The sequence below is a fragment of the Pelophylax lessonae genome (genome assembly GCF_965119305.1).
Source record: "Pelophylax lessonae genome assembly, chromosome: 4".
Classification (NCBI taxonomy): Eukaryota; Metazoa; Chordata; class Amphibia; order Anura; family Ranidae; genus Pelophylax; species Pelophylax lessonae.
This window is the reverse complement of record NC_138771.1, coordinates 329,466,602-329,489,209: the sequence shown is the minus strand read 5'-3', so window position 1 is coordinate 329,489,209 and position 22,608 is coordinate 329,466,602. Positions and strand designations below refer to the sequence as shown.

At 42.3% G+C, this 22,608-nt stretch overlaps 1 long non-coding RNA gene across 1 annotated transcript in view; it reads left to right on the top strand.

Moving 5' to 3' along the window:
• The window catches only part of LOC309553367, a 52,500-nt gene extending 35,552 nt beyond the window's left edge, over nt 1–16,948 (top strand). Inside the window, exon 3 of the long non-coding RNA XR_014225159.1 lies at nt 16,903–16,948. This is a non-coding gene — a long non-coding RNA (uncharacterized lncRNA). The remainder of the gene's footprint in view (nt 1–16,902) is intronic.
• Nucleotides 16,949–22,608: the final 5,660 nt, after the last annotated feature.

The following is a 22,608-nucleotide window of genomic DNA, read 5'->3' as shown; positions in this document are numbered from 1 at the left end:
ACACACATAAGCACATCACCCTCCTGATCAAGTTACTACACACAGGTCAGGGTTTGCCTGATTACATTATCCTGTGCAGATAAAATTGTATACAGAAACAGAATTAACCCAAACTAATTATCTGGCCATTTGGACAGAACAATGTGAGGTCATTAACATTTAACAATGGGACAGGCAGACTTAACACAATCCACACCCCAGCTCAATAGATAGACAATAGGACAAGACTGCCAATGACAGTCTGTCTGCCTACTACATTGAAACACATGGAATACACATCTAGGTGTCACAGACTATATAACAGACCACAGGTCTCACAGTGCAAAGTAGGATCAAATCTCCACATTTCTTGAGAGATACCATTGACAAATATCACTTTCCCATCTGAAGCCATCTAAACCATTCTCTCAGCATCCGCCAAGTATCTGTCCCTCACTCCCAGTGACAGTGAACACCATCACAACACCCCTCAATCCTGCACTCTTCACATAGTGAACCCCTTAGTCCTGAACTTTGTGCAGAACGCACCCCTCAGTCCTGTACTCTTCACATAGCGCACCGCCTAATCCTGTACTCTGCACATAGCACACCCCTCAATCCTGCAGTCTGCACATAGTGGACCCCTCAATCCTGCACTCTGCACATAGCACACCTCTTAATCCTGCACTCTGCACAATGCGCACCCCTCAATCCTGCACTCTGCACATAGCGCACCTCTCAATCCTTCACTCTGCACATATTGCACCTTTCAACCCTGCACATAGCGCAACCCTCAATCCTGCATTTTGCACATTATGCAACCATTAATCCTGCACTCTACACATAGTGCACCCCTCAACCCTGCACTCTGTACATAGCTGATCCCTCAACCCCACCCTCTGTACTGTATGTAGCGCACCCCTCAACCGTGCACTCCGTGTGTAAGCCTGCAGTCTGTACATAGTGCACCCCTGAAATCTGCACTCCATATAAACTTCCCCTCTCAAACCTGCACTCTGTATGTAGCTCAACCCTGCACCCTGTACATAGTGCATCCCTCAACCTTGCACCTTGTATGTAGCGCACTCTTCTGTATATAGTTCACTCCTGAACTCCTGGTATGTAACAATGCCTCAATGTTAGTGCATTTTGGCCGCACCCGCAAATTGATGCAGAGGTAATGATGTGCAGAAACCTCTAGTAACCAATCGGTGAGCAATTATGATTTGCAGAAACCTCTAGAAACCAATCGGTTTGCAGTAATAATGTACAGTAACCTCTAGCAACCAATCAGTGAGCTGTAATGATGTTCTGTCACCTCTAACAACCAATTAATGATTGGTAATGATTTGCAGTAACCTCTGGCAACCAGATAGTGAACAGTTAGGATGTGCAGTAACCTCTAGCAACCAATCAGTCAGCAGTAATTATGTGCAGTAACCTCTAGCAGACAATTAGTCAGCGGTATTTCTGTGTAGTAACCTCTAGCAACCAATTAGTGAGCAGTAATGATCTGCAGTAACCACTAGTAACCAATCAGCAAGCAAAAAGTATGTGCTGTAACCTCTAGCAACTAATCAGTAAACAGTAATTATATGCTGTAACCTCTGGCAACCAATCGCAATTGCTGCCTGATCTGCTGCCGTTACCTGATTTTGCATTTCTTCCTGCCATTTATTGTATGTTCCAGAGCGGGGGGGGGGGGGGGGGTTCTAAGAAAATGTTTGCCTGGTGTCCAATCAATATTAAAGATGGCCCTGATTTGTTTTCTGTACATTTTTACAGTTTTTATTTTGCATTTTATCTGGACATTTTTAATTTCTCTTCAAATTTTTTTTTTTTTTAGTGCACATTTTATAAAATTTTGAAACAGAAATATGAACAGATAAGAAAGTTCACTGAAAAGAGCACAATGGAGGGAATAAACATAAGGTTAGTCACACAGTACAAGGGTCACTCAGGCTTGCTAGAACAAAGCATCAATCGAAAATAGTAAATTGCAGATATCAGAAACCACCAAAGAAAGTAATAGAGAGGCACTGATCAGTATTATGGAGATAAAGGGGTATAGTGAGAGTCAAGGCACGTATTTATTGTCCTATGTTAGAAAAACTAAAGTAGGCACTCAAAGATGAACCCCTAATTACCACATGTACAAGTTAGTGTAATTCTAAACGGTGGGAGTTTATCGGTAAATAAACAACTATAGAAACTAAGTTAAAAAAACAGATTTGAACTTAACCACCCAAAGGAAAAGTTATATAAAATAGTATATAACAATACTCACTGGGCTGTAAAAAATAAATGTACTTTAACCTCCCTGGCGGTCTGATTATGTCAGAATTTTGGTGCTAAAAGCAGTACATTATTTTGCATGGAAAAATGTTTTATATTTTAGGCCTGTAATTTTTAGAAATATAAAATACATGAAAGGCAGCGCTAGCAGGTAAAATCAACAATCAGTGTATACAATAATACATAAAGTGCACAATGTGTTAAAAATATATAAAAGATTCATCCAAAATAAAGTGCATAAGTGAAGTGCAATTAAATGTCCATCAGATGATCAAAAAATATATATTAGTGCAAACACAAATTATAAATAAAGTGCAGTCCAAAAGATGGTTCCATCAGAGGAACTAAGGTGCTGGAAGGTGCTTAAATATTCCACAAAAAGTGCTCAGGTGCTCTCAGGAAGAAGACCCCCTGTGGGAATGCACTCACCAGATACAGAAAAAATGAACGCCTTAAGCTCATACAGTATCCCCTGGACAGGTGGATGGATCCAGCACAGCCTCTTTAGGATGCCTTTAATTCAACTCCTTTCCACTTATTTACGACTTGGAATGATCCCAGGCTCATTCAGCAGCTTCTCGAGAATTAATTCATTTTCTAATACATTGATTGAATATATATATATATATATATATATATATATATATATATATATATATACCATATATATATATATATATATATATATATATATATATATATATATATATATATATATATATATATATATATATATATATATATATATATATATATATATATATATATATATATATATATATGTTATATATATATATATATAGTATATATATATATATATACATGGTATATATATATATATATATATATATATATATATATATATATATATATACATGGTATATATATATATGTATATATATATATATACATGGTATATATATATATATATATATATATACTGTATATTGTTTCAATCATTAACCACTTTAAGACCGGATGATTTGGCTGCTCAATGACCAGGCCCTATTTTGCAATTCGGCACTGCGTGACTCTAACGGACAATTGCGCGGTCGTACCCATACAAAATTGACATCTTTTTTGGCTTTTTTGGTGGCATTTGATCACCCGTGCGATTTTTATTTTTTGCGCTATACACAAAGAAAGAGCGACAATTTTGAAAATTGAAAATTGCGACATTGCGGTGGACAGATCAGACCCCTAACTGACATTTTTGACACTTTTGGGGGTACCAGTGACATTACTACAGTAATCAGTGCTAAAAATATGCACTGTTACTGTAAAAATGACACTGGCAGGGAAGGGGTTAACAGTATGGGTGATCAAGGGGTTAAATGTGTCCCTAGGGGCGTGATTCTAACTGTCAGGGGGCATGGCTTGTGAAGTCATCACAGAAACATGCGATCCTATATAGCAGGATCACATAGCCTCTAGGATCACTTCAGGGAGAATGACAGACGGCTGTGTTTACATCAGCTGTCTGTCCTTCTCTCTCTGCTGCGGGAGATCGCGAGTGGCTGATAGTGATGTCGCGAACCTAAAATTCGCCGTTCGCGAACAGCGAACGCGAACATCGGCAAATGTTCGCGAACCGGCGAACCGGGCGAACCGCCATAGACTTTAATAGGCAGGCGAATTTTAAAACACACAGGGACTCTTTCTGGCCACAATAGTGATGGAAAAGTTGTTTCAAGGGGACTAACACCTGGACTGTGGCATGCCGGAGGGGGATCCATGGCAAAACTCCCATGGAAAATTACGTAGTTGACGCAGAGTTGTGTTTTATTCCATAAAGGGCATAAATCACCTAACATTCCTAAATTGTTTGGAATAACGTGCTTTAAAACATCCAGTGTGTGTATACGATCAGGTATATTGTATCAATCAGGTAGTGTAAGGGTTACTCAAAATCAGATTGGAATCCTGCGAGCTACCCCCCTAATCTAGATTTTACAACTGCCGCAAACACCTCACTCCTCAGAAAGTGCTCTGTGCTATATAAATACAATAAATAGTGTTGCGCAACAGTAAAAATCTGCCTAGTTGCTATTTCAACGATATTGGTGACCAATCCAGATTGTACTGTGTATGGTGTGCTATCCAAAAATATAAAATAAAATAAAATAAACCTGTGTGATATAAATTGTTTCGTGAAAAGTCAATGTTTTCATGTGATTCCAATGCTGAGTATATCAATAAATGTGTAATCCGCTTCAATAATCATACAGTGTTACCAAATATAAAGTGCTGTTTTCAACAATTTATATCACACAGGTTTATTTTAGTTTACATTTTTGGATAGCACACCATACACAGTACAATCTAGATTGGTCACCAATATCGTTGAAATAGCAACTAGGCAGATTTTTACTCTTATTTATTATAAGGGTTACGCCCGCTTCACAGTGACAGTCTGACCAAACTCTGACATACAAAACTCCCCATTGTCATGGACATGCAATAAATGTCTGGTAGTTTACCTGTCCCTCCTGATCCTTCCTCATTCCTCATGTCTGCATTAAGGGCCAGACTATTCCTTCTGGCTGTTTTATCATCTCTCCTCCCTGTTTGGCTCCACCCCGGGCCATTACAGGAAGTCTATATTAACCAGTGCACTGCAGGCCAGCTAGCTTTGCTGTTCCCTGTTGCTAGTTTCCTGTTTCCTGTGTGCTTGATCTACTGTGTACCGACTTTGGCTTGTCTCTGACTGTTCCTGTTTGGCTGTTACCCCGACCTCGGCTTACCCATCACCATTCCGTGTGTCCTGAGTGGCTGCTTCCCTTCTCTCCCTACGGAGCGTGACCTGGGGGATCCCAGGGGCCGCAACCTGGGCCCAGCTGCAGCCAAGTCCATCCTCACCACTAGAGACTATGGTGAACACCTGCTGGGTCTTAGACTCCCCGCCCTGGGGAATCTTGGGCTCATGTTCCGGTCCATCCGCAGCAGTCTGCTATCGGGTTCACTACCTTGCGCTGCGCCCCTGCCTCCAACAGGGTGCAGTTGTCACCTGGCCATTGGCCAACAGTCAGTCAGTCCATTTGCACAACCGCAAACTCCCCATTTGCACAAGGTTGGATACCAAGCTAGCCATGTCCCGTTCCTTGTCCTCACTGACGTCATTGAAGGTCTCTTCCTCCACCCAGCCATGTACAACACCAAGGGTCCCCGAAAGGTGACAACAAGCCCCCTGGGATGCCTGCTGTGGTTGGTCTTCCACCTCCTCAAAGCCACCTTCCTCCTCTGACTTCTCTTCTTCAGACTCCTCTCTCTGCGTTGCCACAGGTCCAGCAATCGACAACGACAAGGCTGCTTCTGGTGGTGATGGGGACCACAACTCTTCCTCTTCATGCTCATCTACGGCCTGATCCAGCACTCTTCGCAGGGCACGCTCCAGAAAAAACGCATATGGGATGAGGTCGATGATGTTGCCTTGGGTTCGACCGACCAGGTTTGTCACGCAAAAGGACGCATGAGCCTACAGCCATTGTGCATGAGCATTCAGTAACGCGGCCAAAAAATACCCAGCTCCGCAGAGGCTGTCCTCTTTTTTTTTAATTAAAGAAAATTAATGTTTTTTCTATGAAAAATTATCATGCTGATCGCTTTTGGTCTGTTCACAATGAAGCAACGACCTTATCATCTGGGGTGTGCCAACATTGCCAACACACTCCTAGAGGTGATTGCTTCATTGTGATACGCAAGCCCCTTCACCACAACATGGTAACGATCACGAAGGGGAATTGACACATGTATGTGCCTTTTTTTTTTTTTTGTTTTTTTGCAGCCACAGTGTAGCACCAGAGGCCAGAAAAATTAGGCATGTACACATGCATGAAAAAATAGGTATTGTTGCAGCCCAGCGGCCGGAAAAATTGAGTTTTTCAAGGCAGAAAGTGCACTAAAACATTGCGGCTTGAACCGTAGTTGGTGGCGGAGACGTCACGTAAGTCATCTGGCATGCAGAGATTAAATACAGCAGCGTGTGGACCATTTTTAGCCCAAGGCATCTCAGAGTCATCAGGCCTTTTTTAGTCAAATGCATCCCCCACTGTCAGTCCCTTCGGGATCCATGCCTCATTCATCTTAATAAAGGTGAGGTAATCGAGACTTTTTTGACCTAGGCGACTTCTCTTCTCAGTGACAATACCTCCTGCTGCGCTGAAGGTCCTTTCTGACAGGACACTTGAAGCGGGGAAGGCCAGAAGTTCAATGGCAAATTGGGATAGCTCAGGCCACAGGTCAAGCCTGCACACCCAGTAGTCAAGGGGTTCATCGCTCCTCAGAGTGTCGATATCTGCAGTTAAGGCAAGGTAGTCTGCTACCTGTCGGTCGAGTCGTTCTCTGAGGGTGGACCCCGAAGGGCTGTGGCGATGCGTAGGACTAAAAAAGCTCCGCATGTCCTCCATCAACAAGACGTCTGTAAAGCGTCCTGTCCTTGCCGGCGTGGTTGTGGTGGTAGGAGGAGGATTACTTTCACCTCTTCCCCTGTTGGATTCCCGTTGTGCTGTGACATCACCCTTATATGCTGTGTAAAGCATACTTTTCAACGTATTTTGTAGCTGCTGCATCCTTTGCGCCTGCCGGTAATTAGGTAACATATCAGAGACTTTCTGCTTATACCGGGGGTCTAGTAGCGTGGCCACCCAGTACAGGTCGTTCTCCTTCAGCCTTTTTATACGAGGGTCCCTCAACAGGCATGACAGCATGAAAGACCCCATTTGCACAAGGTTGGATGCCGAGCTACTCATGTCCAATTCCTCATCCTCACTGATGTCATTGAAGGTGTGTTCTTCCCCCCAGCCACGTACAACACCACGGGTACCAGATAGGTGACAACGAGCACCCTGGGATGCCTGCTGTGGTTGGTGTTCCTCCTCCTCAAAGCCACATTCCTCCTCTGACTCCTCTTCCTCAGACTCCTCTTCCAGTTTTGCCGCAGGTCCAGCAAGCGATGGTAAGGCTGTTTCTGGTGGTGATGGTGACCACAACTCTTCCTCTTCCTCTTCACGCTCATCTATGGCCTGATCCAGCACTCTTCGCGGGGCACGCTCCAGGAAGAAAACATATGGGATGATGTGGCTGATGGTGCCTTCGGTGCGACTGACTAGCTTTGTCACCTCCTCAAAAGGACGCATGAGCCTACAGGCATTGCGCATGAGCGTCCAGTAACGTGGCAAAAAAATACCCAGCTCCGCAGAGGCTGTCCTAGCACCCCGGTCATACAAATACTCATTGACCGCTTTTTCTTGTTGGAGCAGGCGGTCGAACATTAGCAGTGTTAAATTCCAACGTGTCGGGCTGTCGCAAATCAAGCGCCTCACTGGCATGTTGTTTCGCCGCTGAATATCTGCAAAGTGCGCCATGGCCGTGTAGGAACGCCTGAAATGGCCACACACCTTCCTAGCCTGCTTGAGGACGTCCTGTAAGCCTGGGTACTTCTGCACAAAGCGTTGCACAATCAGATTCAACACATGTGCCATGCACGGCACATGTGTCAACTTGCCCAAATTCAATGCCGCCAACAAATTGCTTCCGTTGTCACACACCACTTTGCCGATCTCCAGTTGGTGCGGGGTCAGCCACTGATCCACCTGTGCGTTTAGGGTGGACAGTAGTGCTGGTCCGGTGTGACTCTCTGCTTTCAGGCAAGTCAACCCCAAGACAGCGTGACACTGTCGTATCCGGCATGTGGAATAGCCCCTGGGGAGCTGGGGGGGGGGGTGCAGTTGGTGTGGAGCAAGACGCAACAGCAGAAGAGGACTCAGCCGAGGAGGTTAGCAAAGAGGATGGAGTAGGAGTAGAGCAGGTGGCAGCAGGCCTGCCTGCAAGTCGTGGCGGTGTCATCAACTCCTCTGCAGCAGAGCCACGCATTCCATGCTTGGCAGCCGCCAGCAGGTTTACCCAATGCGCAGTGTAAGTGATATACCTGCCCTGACCGTGCTTTGCAGACCAGCTATCAGTGGTCAGATGGACCCTTGCCCCAACACTGTGTGCCAGACATGACATGATTTCATTTTCCACAATAGAGTACAGGTTGGGGATTGCCTTTTGTGAAAAATAATTTCGGCCGGGTACCTTCCACTGCGGTGTCCCAATAGCGACAAATTTTTTGAAGGCCTCAGACTCCACCAGCTTGTATGGTAAAAGCTGGCGGGCTAAGAGTTCCGACAAGCCAGCTGTCAGACGCCGGGCAAGGGGGTGACTCTGTGAGATTGGCTTCTTACGCTCAAACATTTCCTTGACAGACACCTGACTGTGGGCAGATGAGCAGGAACTTCTGAAGGTGAGAGGCGGAGGGGCGGGTTGTTGATAGGGGGCATGGAGGACAGCAGTGGTTGACGTGGCTGAAGATGCTGGACCAGGAGGAGGATGGTGGCTTTCAGTTTGTGTGCTGCTTTTACTCATGTGTTGATCCCATAGGCGTTTGTGATGTGAGATCATGTGCCTTCGCAAAGCAGTTGTACCTAGGTGGGTGTTGGACTTCCCACGACTCAGTTTCTTTTTGCACAGGTTACAAATGGCATCGCTGATATCAGAGACAGACACACAAAAAAAATGCCACACTGCTGAGCTTTGCAAGGACGGCATTCTGGTGGTGGCAACAGCTTGCGTTGATTGGCGTGCTGTCTGGCTGACCCCGGGTGCCGAATCTACATGCTGTCTGACTGCGCCACTAGCTCCTTGCGATGACCTCCTCCCCCTGCTTCCAACTCTTCTCCTCCTCCTCCTCTCTGTCTCCCCATCTGAACTTTTCCCCTCTTCTTCTGCTCTTCGAGCAGGCACCCAGGTGACATCCACAGACACATCGTCATCATCAGCCGCTTCACTTGACAACTCAGCAAAGGCAGCAGCAGGTACAACATCATCATCATCATCAATGTACGTCCATGTGTATAATGCTGCCTGACTGAGACATATCCCCGTTATCTACATCCTCTGGCACTAATAGTTGTGCATCACTTATTTCTTCCAACTGATGTGAAAATAACTCCTCTGATGGATCAAGTGAAGCGGCTGTGGTGCTAGTGTTGGTGGTGGTGCCGGCGGGCTGGCGAGTGGTAAATTGAGAGGTGCCCGAAGCTGAGCTGGAGGAGGATGGTGCATTAAGGTTCCGAGCGGAAGCTGTAGACGATTGGGTGTCCTGTGTAAGCTAGTCAACTATGTACTCAGAATTTTTTGAGTTCAGGGTCTGTAGTGGCCTCTGAACACTGGGCATTATTCTAGGGCCTAAGGAAATCACAGCACCACGACCACGACGGCCCTTGCGGGGTGGCCTGCCTCTGCCTGTCATTTTTTTTTTTAATGTGTTGTACTATGAGTGCAAGGTGCTGTGCCACCCTAGAGGAGTGTTGGGCAGTGGGTACAGTACACTCTGTGGACCTGACAGTCACTGGCACCCAGGCAACTGCAATTATAAAAAAATATATATTTTTTTACTTTGCAAGCTGCTGTGCCACCTTATATATCAGTGGGTGGGTGGGCAGTGGCACAGTACACTCTCTGTGGACCTGACAGTCACTGGCACCCAGGCAACTGCAATTATAAAAAAAAAATATTTTTTTTACTTTGCAAGCTGCTGTGCCACCTTATATATCAGTGGTGGGTGGGCAGTGGCACAGTACACTCTCTGTGGACCTGACAGTCACTGGCACCCAGGCAACTGCAATTATAAAAAAAATATATATTTTTTTACTTTGCAAGCTGCTGTGCCACCTTATATATCAGTGGTGGGTGGGCAGTGGCACAGTACACTCTCTGTGGACCTGACAGTCACTGGCACCCAGGCAACTGCAATTATAAAAAAAATATATATTTTTTTACTTTGCAAGCTGCTGTGCCACCTTATATATCAGTGGTGGGTGGGCAGTGGCACAGTACACTCTCTGTGGTCCTGACAGTCACTCTGGCACCCAGGCAACTACAATTATAAAAAAAATATATATTTTTTTACTTTGCAAGCTGCTGTGCCACCTTATATATCAGTGGTGGGTGGGCAGTGGCACAGTACACTCTCTGTGGACCTGACAGTCACTGGCACCCAGGCAATTGCAATTATAAAAAAAATATATATTTTTTTACTTTGCAAGCTGCTGTGCCACCTTATATATCAGTGGTGGGTGGGCAGTGGCACAGTACACTCTCTGTGGACCTGACAGTCACTGGCACCCAGGCAACTGCAATTTAAAAAATATATATATATTTTTTTACTTTGCAAGCTGCTGTGCCACCTTATATATCAGTGGTGGGTGGGCAGTGGCACAGTACACTCTCTGTGGACCTGACAGTCACTGGCACCCAGGCAACTGCAATTATAAAAAATATATATATTTTTTTACTTTGCAAGCTGCTGTGCCACCGTATATATCAGTGGTGGGTGGGCACGCAGTGGCACTGCAGTGGGCACAGTACACTCTGTGGACCTGACAGTCACTGGCAGCCCAAGCAACTGCAATAATAAAAAATGTGGCAGGTATAACAGCTCCCTTATATACATTTTATCTGTGTATTTAGCGGTTTGCCTGGAGCTCTGCCTTAAAAAGCAGTCATTGAGCTCCAGGCAAGTGATTTTGCCTAGGCTGAGATGATTGCTGCTGCAAAAGGCAGGGAGAATTTTTTTTCCTTTCCCCCAGTGATTAGACTGAAACATAACTTTGTATTAAATCACAAGGTGAAACTAATCTGTGTCAGGCAGATAACTTAATAAAGAATAAACATAGTAAAGAACTGCACAGACCCCAGAAATTAAATAAATCTGTCATCTCTGAGCCAGCATCCCAGTACAGGAAGTTGTTGCCAAACTTAGATAATACCTGAACAAAGATGGTGCTATCCTTCTGGAGAGAAAAGCACATACGGAGGAAGGGCTGGGGGTAATGTGATCTCTATGAGAGGTAATAATAGCTGTTAGTATTACACTTTGATTTTATTTAGAAAGCATGCACTTGACATAAAAAATATGAGTGCTACCAAGTAGGGCATCTGCTGTACACCCTATGGGAATGGCCCCATTTAACAAGTTTTTGGAAACAAGTTTTTAAACTCATATCCTCGTTAACGGGCATGTTATCACCCCCAAATCCAGGTCTGGCACTTCTCAACTTTGGTATAGATGTATACCCCAGCTAGGCTAGGATTGTGGTTACACACATTCTGTTTGCAGCCTGCTCAACTATCCTTTAAAAATAAAAGTCTAATATCTCTCAATATTTCCAATGTTACTTCTTTAGTTCGACAAAATTATACCTATAAACATATTCTACCTATCAACTCCCTCACTTTGCGAAATTCAATAAACTATGGTAAATATGGAAACAAAGGGGTACTAGTTCATAGTCGAATTGAAAGGCCACTTAGCCCAGAAACTGTATCATATATCTCACTATAATGTTTTACTAATTACTATGCTATTGACCCCACATTCAATCTCAAATTTCACCTTTGTTACTAGAAATACTCCGCAATATGTATTAAAACTTCTGTGTGTCCCGATCATTCTTTACGACATGTACCAATACCTAACAGTTTGTAACCCTTGTGTACCATGTTTGTATATCCTTGTAGTGTATATCCTAGTATCCCGGTTTGTATACTTTTTCCAATATACCAAATGAAAATGATTGATTCTAAAAGAAATATAAGTGCTCAGTCTACATTATAAATATGGAGCTCTTGGCACCTGACCATTACTAGGTTCACGTTCATCCTTTTCCTAATTTTACTCTGAGGTATACATTTACAGAGACACTGAAATTAAACATGCTCTTTTGCCCTCACTTTGTCCACCTGACTGACTTTGTTGTCACATACTCGTAGGTTAAATGGCTCCTGTCTCAATTGGCCCTAGTATGTGTATCTACTGTATGAATGTGAGTTAGGAACATTAGATTGTAAGCTCCCTTGAGGGCACAGACTGATGTGAATGTACATTATACTGTATATATAAAGTGCTGCATAAATTGTCGGTGCTATATAAGTAGCAATAATAATGATAATAATAATCATAATAATAATAGTAATAATAATAATAATAAAAATAATAATAATAAGTGTACACTTGGTACTACTTTGAAAACTTAGTGGAAACTATTAATTTGAGAAGTTACTATTAACTGAGCAGCATTGTGAGTGCAAAATAAGACCATCTAATTTTTGCTTTGCCCTTCGAATGTTTGAATGACGAGGTCCCTCCTCTGCGGTGAGTTGCTGCATGGTTGGACTCACCTATCAAGGAGAACATCGTCTTGTTTTTATACGTACAATTGAGAATATTTCATTGTTCCTATTTATGAGATAACCATCCCTTATTCTATCCTGACAACACAGTGTTGACCTGAGAAACGCATTTAATGTCTAAATGTAACCACATCCACTAAGTTATATTTATCAGGTTATTTGGGGTGAATTGATGTACTTGATGTACTTGAAATATACATTTGATACAAACAGCATCCAAATATGAAATTTTATCCTGACGTTTTTAATGGTACAAATAAAATTATTTGATGTTATACATATTGTTTATGAATTGGGGCAACAACTAAACCTTCTTTTGACCCTCCAGATCAAATCCCTAATATATATACATTAATCCATTATATTGTCTTTGTATAGATATATAATAAGAGACAATTGTAGTCACTGGTAAACTAGCACGAATAACTTCGAAAATTTAAAAAACCCTGGTTTCGACTCTAAAACACACATATCAAAACCATACGCTTCATCTCTCTCAAAAATAAATCACTCCTAAGCAAGTATACAAATACTTATAGTATTCCATGCATGTATATAGTGTATACTTATCAGTCCATATTGGATCGCTGATGAGGAGGTGGGCTGTATGGAACAAAGCCCATGGCTTTCTGGAATGAGCCCCTGTTTGCGTGCGAGGGAGATGTTTGTAGTGGAATATGAGCCTAGCTATCTGTGGGAAACATACCGGCTCCGTTAAATATCCTGTCCCATAAATATGGCTAAGGGCACAGCCAATGCATCATCTAAAGCTCCATAATGCATACCATCAATATTTTCTGGAGCTCTGATTACTGATTAGTACCTGAAGACTCTTTGATTTATATACAGTGCCTTGAAATAGCCAACAGATCTATTCACTGGTTTAGTCTCTGGGACTAAGTATGTTTGTTTTCCATTTGAAAGAATTGACTCACTGACTGGCTCAGTCCTGGGAAATAAATAAAAAGCAAAAATGTCTTCCATTTTGAGGATCACCTAAAATCTATCAAGTGTTTTGGAATCACTCACACTTACTCTTTATAATGATTATGTTGATAAATTATCAGTATAGGAGCTTATACATGTTGTGTAGATTAGTGTTTTATTTTGGACAGAGGTGGAGTGTATGGTTTCAATATGCATGTTTGATATGTATGTAGTGTGATATTGTTTAAGATTTGATATAAGGAATAAATATAGCACTTTTTGTACTTTTGTACTCACTGGACTTTGTAAGTCCAGTGAGTTGCTTATAATTTTTTTTACCGTTTCTACTTTTTGTTTTGATTTTGTCATTCGTTGTGTATTTTACATGATAGTTGATAGAGTCTAAACTAGTTTTTTTTTCATTTATAAGTTTTTTTTTTATGAATTGGTGCCTTAAGGTTCTGTGGTTTGTATATATTAGGGATTTTTGTTTATAGTAATTACTCTAGGGGTGTGGTACATGGAACACAAAGATATATACGTAGTTAGGCTTCCCCTTTGTTTTTCAAAATGTTCTAATTTAGAGTGGTATTATTCCTCTAGGTAGTGTGTGCTTGCATGTTGCGTTTTTATTTTTCCTGAAAAAATATGCTTCCTTACTTGAGCATCTCTGCACACACAAAAATCATTCTTGCATAGCTCATCACAGTTCTCATCAGAAGTCCATACTATATTTTGGAATATATATTTTGAGCAGTCATCTAGCAAAGAGGTGATCAATACTTTATCTATTCAACTATCCTAATGCAATGATAATCAACATTGCTAAAGGTGTATGTAAAGCCAACACATTTATATTAGTTTTCAACAGAATAGAGGTTAGTTTTATGTTATATGTGTCCTGTGTGGTAGATTTTCCCTCCCAAAAGAAAGCAGGAAGGGGTAAAATATTGTTTCAAAGTGATATATAGCTTCAACAATTTACACAGCGCTTTTTATACAGTATATATTGTACATTCATATCATTCTCTGCACTCAAGGAGCTTACAGTCTAAGGTCCCTAACATTCATACGTTGATGTACCAGGGACAATTTTTAAAAGAGGCCAATTGATCTAAAGCTTGTCTTTGCAGGGTGGGAGGAAACCCACAATCCCAGAGGATGCTCAAGCAGGCACAGAAAGAAGATTTCTTCTTGCTCCCCATTCCTCAAAATAATGGGTTTACAATCACTTTATGTCCTGGAGACAATAGTCAGGGTAAATCTTCCCTACAAAAGACCTTTAAATTATTTTTTTAATCTATTTTTTTTTTTTTTAGCTCCCTCTTAGGTAGGTGCTAGGAAAAGCATAGTTTTTGCCTGCTTATCAGGAGAGCCTGATCATTAGTTAGGCCTGTTACATGTGTCCATGTGTGATTCACTTGGTCTGAGGGAGTGCCCCCACTTTATCCAATAGGAAAGCATGTTGGACAGTGGAGGAAACCCAGCCAATGACACACAGGCTTTTGTGGCTGTCCCAGTGGGTTGGCACAAGAGTGGTGCATCCTGGGATAGGTCATAAAAGCCAAGGGCCCATGTGACAGGATGTCTTTGGGCGGGAAGCCAGGTCCCAGGAGGAGGGTGACGGCTGTCTCGCCTCTTGTCGGTGTGGAAAGTGGTCACAGGCAGTCAGCCTAGTTGACCAGACATGTGGTGCTGAGCCAGGAGGTCCAGATGATACTGACTGTGGAGCAAGTGACAGAGCAACCTGAGGAAAAACAGTGTCCGTGAGTACCGGGGAGCTTGCCAGGGGTCTGCCCAGGAGGGGGACCACTCCAGTGAGAGTCAGTGGACAGGGGCTAGAACACACAGCAAGAGAGAATGGGGGTGCCAAGTTGAGACCCTGAAGAGTAATTTGAACAAGTGCCTTTTCATCTATCTTCACTACTGAGGCATAGTGAAGCAGTGGCCTTGCCCGCATACACTGCAGCTAATTGTCCTCAGAATTGTGCATAGTTTATAGTTGGAGTATCCCACCCATCCCTTCTCCCATCCCAGTTCAAAATAAAATACAAAAAACCAAATCCCCTGGACTGTTTATTGTTTTAGCCAAGAGTTAAAGTGATACGTTTTAATGGACTGTTGCGATGGGTAACCCAGGGGAATCCAATCTCAGCAGCTCCCTAGGGGGCAGTGCTACATTTTTTTGTCTTTCTTTTCTAATTTGAGTGTAAATTTCTCAGTATCTACAGCAGCATGAATAGTAATGAGGCTGTATCTGTTACATTTTAAATATATGTTGCACCCTCTGTGGTTAGGCATAACACAGACCTCAGGCGTTACATATGCACAATCATAAGTGTATCATATTTATAACATTATAAATGACGGTTTTCTCAGAATTTTACACTTTTAATATTCAAGCTTTTTATTAAGTTGATCCAGTTAGTTTGCTCCATTTCTTTCTTAATTTTGCTGCTTTCACATTTGCCCTGTTTTATATGAATTTTCCCAGATTTGTGCCTTTCCCCATAATTCCCTCCCATATGTGCCTCATTTTGTATTGTATTATACTATTTCCTTAAAAAAAAAACATTGACGCTTTAATATTAGAAACAAAATTCACCATATTTCTTCTTAACCTAAGAAAAATTGGCTAGTTGGCAAAAATCAATCTAGATAAAAGCATGTAATTAAAGTGATCCTATAACTCACTTAAAAATTGAAATGACATGTCCCAACAATAGAAGAGCTGCTATACTTACCTCTGAATAGGCCTGTGCTGCCTACCTTTACTTACAGCACTGAAGACCACGGCTGACACTTCAGCATTCAACACTCCTGGGAGTACGGGATGTCTGTGTCCGCTGCTGTTAACTGTTCCATCCTCCAACACCTATGGCACTACAGGACACAGCAGTGACATAGAGGTTTGAGGAAAGATCCACAGCTAACAGGAAACAAGCATCTGACACCTCCAGAGGTGTTAATAACTGTAGAGTCTGATGAAGGCTGCAACACTGGAAAAAAGCTAAAGTAGAAGACATGTACTGCTAGAGAGATGAGTATAAAGTTCTTTGCTTTGCAGGACACTACAAGCATGTAACAGTGTGCTTTAAAGCTCCTCTCTAAATTATCTTTTCAGCTTTTCATAGTTAGGCTGAAAAAGACACAAATCCATCTAGTTCAACAAATAGAAAAATACATTATTAGAAAATCTCCATTTACACAATCCCATACCCAAAGTTGATCCAGAGGAAGGCAAAAATCCCCAATGAAGCATGGTCCATTTCACTGCAGTGGGTGGAAAATTGTTCCTGATCCCCCACAAGACAATCGGATATTCTCTGGATAAACAATCTCTGGAGTTATTGAAATGCATTCAGTTATTTTTTAAAACAATCTACTGAGCTTGCCAGAACTAGTTCTTACCTTAAACCATGGTGACTTGACACTTCAGCCTTCTGTTTTTTTTTTCCCTCTCTTCAGATGTCCATGATGTGGATGCTTCCTATTGGTGGCCAGTAGCAAGGAGGACTAAGATCATCATGGGCGGGGTGGCAGCAAACTGGTGGGCTTGGGACACTATTGCAGAGCTAAATTAGTGTTTGCCTGTACCAGAAGCAGTGGCGGCAAGGGACCTAGATTGAGGACTTCACATGGTAGGGGGGATAAAAAGAATGTCAGCATGGGTTAGAAAGGATGGGACAACGTTGGAAAAAATTATTTATTTTAGACTGAGGCTTTAAAGAAAAATGTTTTGCAAAAATTTCTGTATTTGTTTTCATGCTCTTTCAGTTGCAAAAGTTATAGATCTGTAGAAAAATCAATGGCAAAAGGCTAAAAACTCCAACAAAATTAAAATTTGTGAATTAAAAAAAATAATCAAATACTTTCTCTTTTCCAATTAGTTGCAAGATCTGAGTTAGCATAAGCACCATAAAACAATCATATCTATTGTTTTTTAATAATCAGCCTTTGTGTTTATGCCTCAAGGCTTTGTCCTTGGTCGCTTTCTCTTATTTCAAATTTTAATCAACAAATTATAGGTGTCCACAGAAACAGGGTTATTGCCATCCAGTGATTTTTTGTTTGCAGTCTGTTTGCAAATTATTTATTTATTTATATTTTTGCAGCAGGTCCTAACACAACTAAGACCCTGGATTAATGTTAGACTTTCCACTTATTCTGGTATAGGAAAGTGCATTGTGAAATCCTCCCTCTCATTCTTTTACCTGCGTGTTGTGATACATTTATTTGCAGTTTTATTGTTGGTTTTAAATTATCATTGTTAATATTGTAAGTAATATATAGGAGTATTTTGTATTAGTATAGGTTTCTAAATTTATTTTGGCATATATGTATCTATTGGTATAAAATAGAACTTTGTTGCAAGGTATATGGGGGTGGCTATTTGGCTTTGCAACTTTCTAAGTTGCTAAACCAGGGCAAGTAGGCAGATCAAGACTGTTAGAGAAAAGTCAGAAGCCCTTATCTGTCTTATCAATTGTTGAAGCAAAATCATCATCATGACAGCCAGACACCATGCCTTTTTAGAGGCCAGCAGTGGCAACATCTTTGCTTCTCCCACAAGTTTTATTTAGTGACATACATTTGATATATATTTTAGGCTTTTAGTTTGACAAACACTAGTGAGCCAAGTTTACTGAATAGGAAGAGTTAAAATTTTAGATCTTTTCCTTTTATGGTTTCCTATAGTTTTTTCATTTTCAAATTCTTCTATTCAAGTCACCATCTTAAATCATAGAACACACTATTGACACATTCTTTTTGAAATTTTAGGACCCCTCCTCCCCACAGTCATCACACCCCTGTTTGGTGACTATGATAATTAGTTAATCAGTGCTGCCAAGACCGTATGCCCAGGTTACACTTCAATGATAAATGGGATAAGTGTTATATTATACAATGAAAGGAAAACCTGGTATTTTTTATTTTTGTTTCTGGGGAAAAGTAGTTAACCAAATCTAGCTTTTAATTTGACTGTCAGGAAAAGGGTAGCTGTCTCAACTGATTCATATAAAGTATTTTTTAATGTACATCACAGTATTGAGGGTTGCCTAATTCTTGGACCAATGGGTTATGCTCCACCTACAAGTGATTGAACACTGACAAAGCAAAAAATGAAAACCCAGACCTGCAAAACCACTCCCAGCAGGACTTCATTAATTTGCTGGTGTCCTTAGGAGATGGACATGTTTTTCCTTGCTCCATGAGAAATTTCTCTTTTTTCTGGTATATTGCCTTGGGTGGGCATTTAGAATGCTTATCTGCACATTCTTTTCTTTTGGGCTTACCAACACTACCTGCAGTTTGCTTTGGGTATGCCACACTATCAATTTTTTGCTCTTCGCCTAGGCTTTTCCACCACTCCTCGAACCGGGTGCTGGTCCCAGTTCTGGCTCTTCATGCCTGAGGAATCTTCATTGTGGGTTGTCTGGATGACCTACTTCTGAGGGAGCAGTTGGTGCAGTCTCTGCCAGCCAATGTTCATCAGATTGTGCTGACCATGGAGAGTTTTGTAAGGAACCAGATTCTTCAGTAGTCAGCGTTAGATCCTCCTCTGCACTAGAGGTACCTGGGCTTAGTCCTGGATACAGCCCTATTTTGGGTTTTATTTACCCAGAAAGAAAGCTCCAGTCTCTCAGCTCAAGTGCAGACCCTGTGGCCATGGAGCTACCCTATGTTTTCACTTTACGTGAGGATTCTGGGCCTGATGGTAACCTCCTTTAGGGCAGTTATGCAAGCCCAGTTTCCTCAAGATCTGGCAGAGTAGGACAAGCAGACTGGCACATGCATCAAACCAATAGGACCAGGTGGGCCCGGTCATGGTCCAGCACTGGAGATGGAATAATCCTTACTCCTGATGGTCTGAAAAGCATGGAAAGTGTTGTTGACAGATTCCAGCCTGTTAGGCTAGGGAGGGGTCCTGGGCTTTCCTTTTTGTTCATTGAACTTGATCATCTGAGGAATCTTGGCTCTGGTTTTATATGCTGGGTCTCAGGGCCATTCACTTATCTGTTTAGCAATGGATCTCTCCTCTTATGGGTTTGACAATGCAACAACTGTGGTTTACATCATCTGGGGGGCACCAGAAGTTGTTTAGCTCAAAAGAAGCAGATCTGATTCTGACCTGAGCAGAACTTCTTGTTCCAGCCCTGTCTGTCATGCAAATTGGCAGGCCATCTGCCTCAGATGGATCCCAGAGTATGGTCTATCCATCCAAGATCGATGTACCTCCTAGCCTCCGATTTCAACAACAAACTGGCCAGATTCTTACTCCGACCTGGACCACGAGCATGTGATATTAATACATTGTCACAATCAAGCTTCCTGCTTTTCCAGATCACTTGAATCTAAAGTATTAGGGATCGGTTTGCCATCCTGCTTCTTTTTTTCTGGCATTGATGTTGGTGCCCAAGTGCAGAGGGACTGGGTGTGAAGTGTAGCCCAGTTTGCAGCTCCGAAAGGAAAAGGACTTATGTATTTATTTGCTGCAGATGAGACTTTTATACAGGCACAGTTGCAGGAGAGGGTGCTATTACAAAATATAGAGCAGCCAGAGTTAACCTAGCCTTCCATCCACTAGGGGGTGAACTGAGGATGTTGGCTGCTAGAGACTCTGAGGAGAAATGTGGAGGACTTTAGAAGATGTTGTCCACAAAGAGATTTAGCTTGTACTACAGTTTTGTTCTTGAACTTTGGTTGTTGTAATTTTTCCTGGGCTGAGGAGAGGAAGAGGGGACAACATCCAGAGTGACTGAGGCTGGGAGCAGACTGCTGCACCTGAGTAAAAGAGAAACACAATGGCAGTCATCCTAGGGCATCGGAGAACATCCGGAGTGTTGATAGACACTGCTGTCCAATTGAGAAGCAGAGTGCTGAAGATAATATATGGGGTATACATTGCTAGTGAGCAGAAGGAGATCCCCTATGGACACAGAGATGTGGGGTACCATTGGCTAACCCTGCATTTCACCTTGATAAGAGGGACAGAGTTGTCTGCAAGAATTGCAGTGGCAATGTTAATATCAGTTCTTAAAGGGACATTTCCTTGACCAACAGTTGGGCCCCAATGAGTTGGCCAGCCAAATAATCAGGGTAGCATACTACTGACTGGTATTATATATATATATATATATATATATATATATATATATATACACAAAATTTCACAAAAGTGAGTACACCCCTCACATTTTTGTAAATACTTTATTATATCTTTTCATGTGACAACACTGAAGAAATGACACTTTGCTACAATGTAAAGTAGTGAGTGTACAGCTTGTATAACAGTGTACATTTGCTGTTCCCTCAAAAGAAATCAACACACAGCCATTAGTGTCTAAACCGCTGGCAACAAACGGGAGTACACCCCTAAGGAAATGTTCAAATTGGGCCCAAAGTGTCAATATTTTATGTGGCCACTATTATTTTCCAGCACTGCCTTAACCCTCTTGGAGTTCACCAGTGCTTCACAGGTTGCCACTGGAGTCCTCTTCCACTCCTCCATGATGACATCACAGGGCTGGTGGATGTTAGAGACCTTGCACTCCTCCACCTTCCGTTTAAGGATGCCCCACAGATGCTCAATAGGGTTTGGGCTTGAGACATGCTTGGCCAGTCCATCACCTTTACCCTCAGCTTCTTTAGCAAGGCAGTGGTTATCTTAGAGGTGTGTTTGGGGTCGTTATCATGTTGGAATACTACCCTGTGGCCCAGTCTCCAAAGGAAGGGGATCATGCTCTGCTTCAGTATTGCACAGTACATAATGGCATTCATGGTTCCCTCAATAAACTGTAGCTCCCCAGTGCCTGAAGCACTCATGCAGCCCCAGACCATGACAATCCCACCACCATGCTTGACTGTAGGCAAGACACACTTGTCTTTGTACTCTGCACCTGGTTGCCGCCACACACGCTTGACACCATCTGAACCAAATAAGTTTATCTTGGTCCCATTAGACCACAGGACATGGTTCCAGTAATCCTTTTCCTTAGCCTGCTTGTCTTCAGCAAACTGTTTGCATGCTTTCTTGTGCATCATCTTTAGAAGAGGCTTCCTTCTGGGACGATGCAGACCAATTTGATGCAGTGTGCGGTCTGAGCCATAGATATCTGCAGTAAACATTCCCCCTTTAGCTAGGTGTGTTAGTGTTTGGTGCTGTTCATAGAGTTATGGGCACAGAAACAGGGGACCCAACACATCAGGAAATGCCATTGGGGTAAGCACTACAGAAGCAAGAAGATATCATCCTGGGAAGTGTTTCATGGGGTGTCTTCTGCCCTTCTCTAGTCTTTCTTGGACCAGACTCTGATCTTGAGCACCTTAAGTGTAAAATCTTGGCCTTGACTGTTCTAATCAGAGGCCTTTTGCTTCTCATTCTTTGATGAGAGCTCTTGTGCAGGGTTGCTCACCTTGTTCTGCCAGTACACTCCCCTTTAGATCTTCCTAATCTAAATACTTATTGAAATACTTATTTGTAAGGTTGCTCTTCTTGTACTCTTTACTTTTGCCTGCAGGGTTTCTGAGATCGCAGCCTTCACTGGTAAGCATTCCTTTCATGTGCTGCACAAGGTCAAGGTTGTTTTTAAACCTCAGGCCTCCCTTCTCTCCTAAGTGGTTGCTTCTTTCCACCTGAACCAGGACATTGTCCTACCCTAGCCCTGTCCTACTCCGACCCCTTCTAGGGAGATTGCTGTCCATTGATGAACTGTAGTGGGGCTGTTTGAGTCTTCCTCTCGGCTACATCTTCCTTTTTAACAGTTGGGCTCTTTCTTTGTCCTTCCTGAAGGTTCTTGTAGAAGAAGGCTCCCTTTCTGAGGGACAGCATACTTCTCATTACACTCTTGTCGGTGGATTCATAAATGAATCTCTCAAGCCTATAACTTTAGGGATATAGTTCCCCCTTTTCTGGTAAAGACTCCACTTGTCTAAATTGTTATTTCCTTATGGGATCTATCATCATCAGTCTTTATTTTTCTTGAGTCTATCAGACTACTACCTGTCTTCTGTTTATATGTTTGTTGTTTCACCAGATGGACATTCAGGCCTTGTTTAGGATTTCAACCCTCTAGCTATTAATTTGCTATGTTCACCCTTCATGGAATTGCTTTTGGATGTTTCATTGGTCAGAGAGTCAGCCAATCCTGCGTCCGGTGATGTATAAAGAAA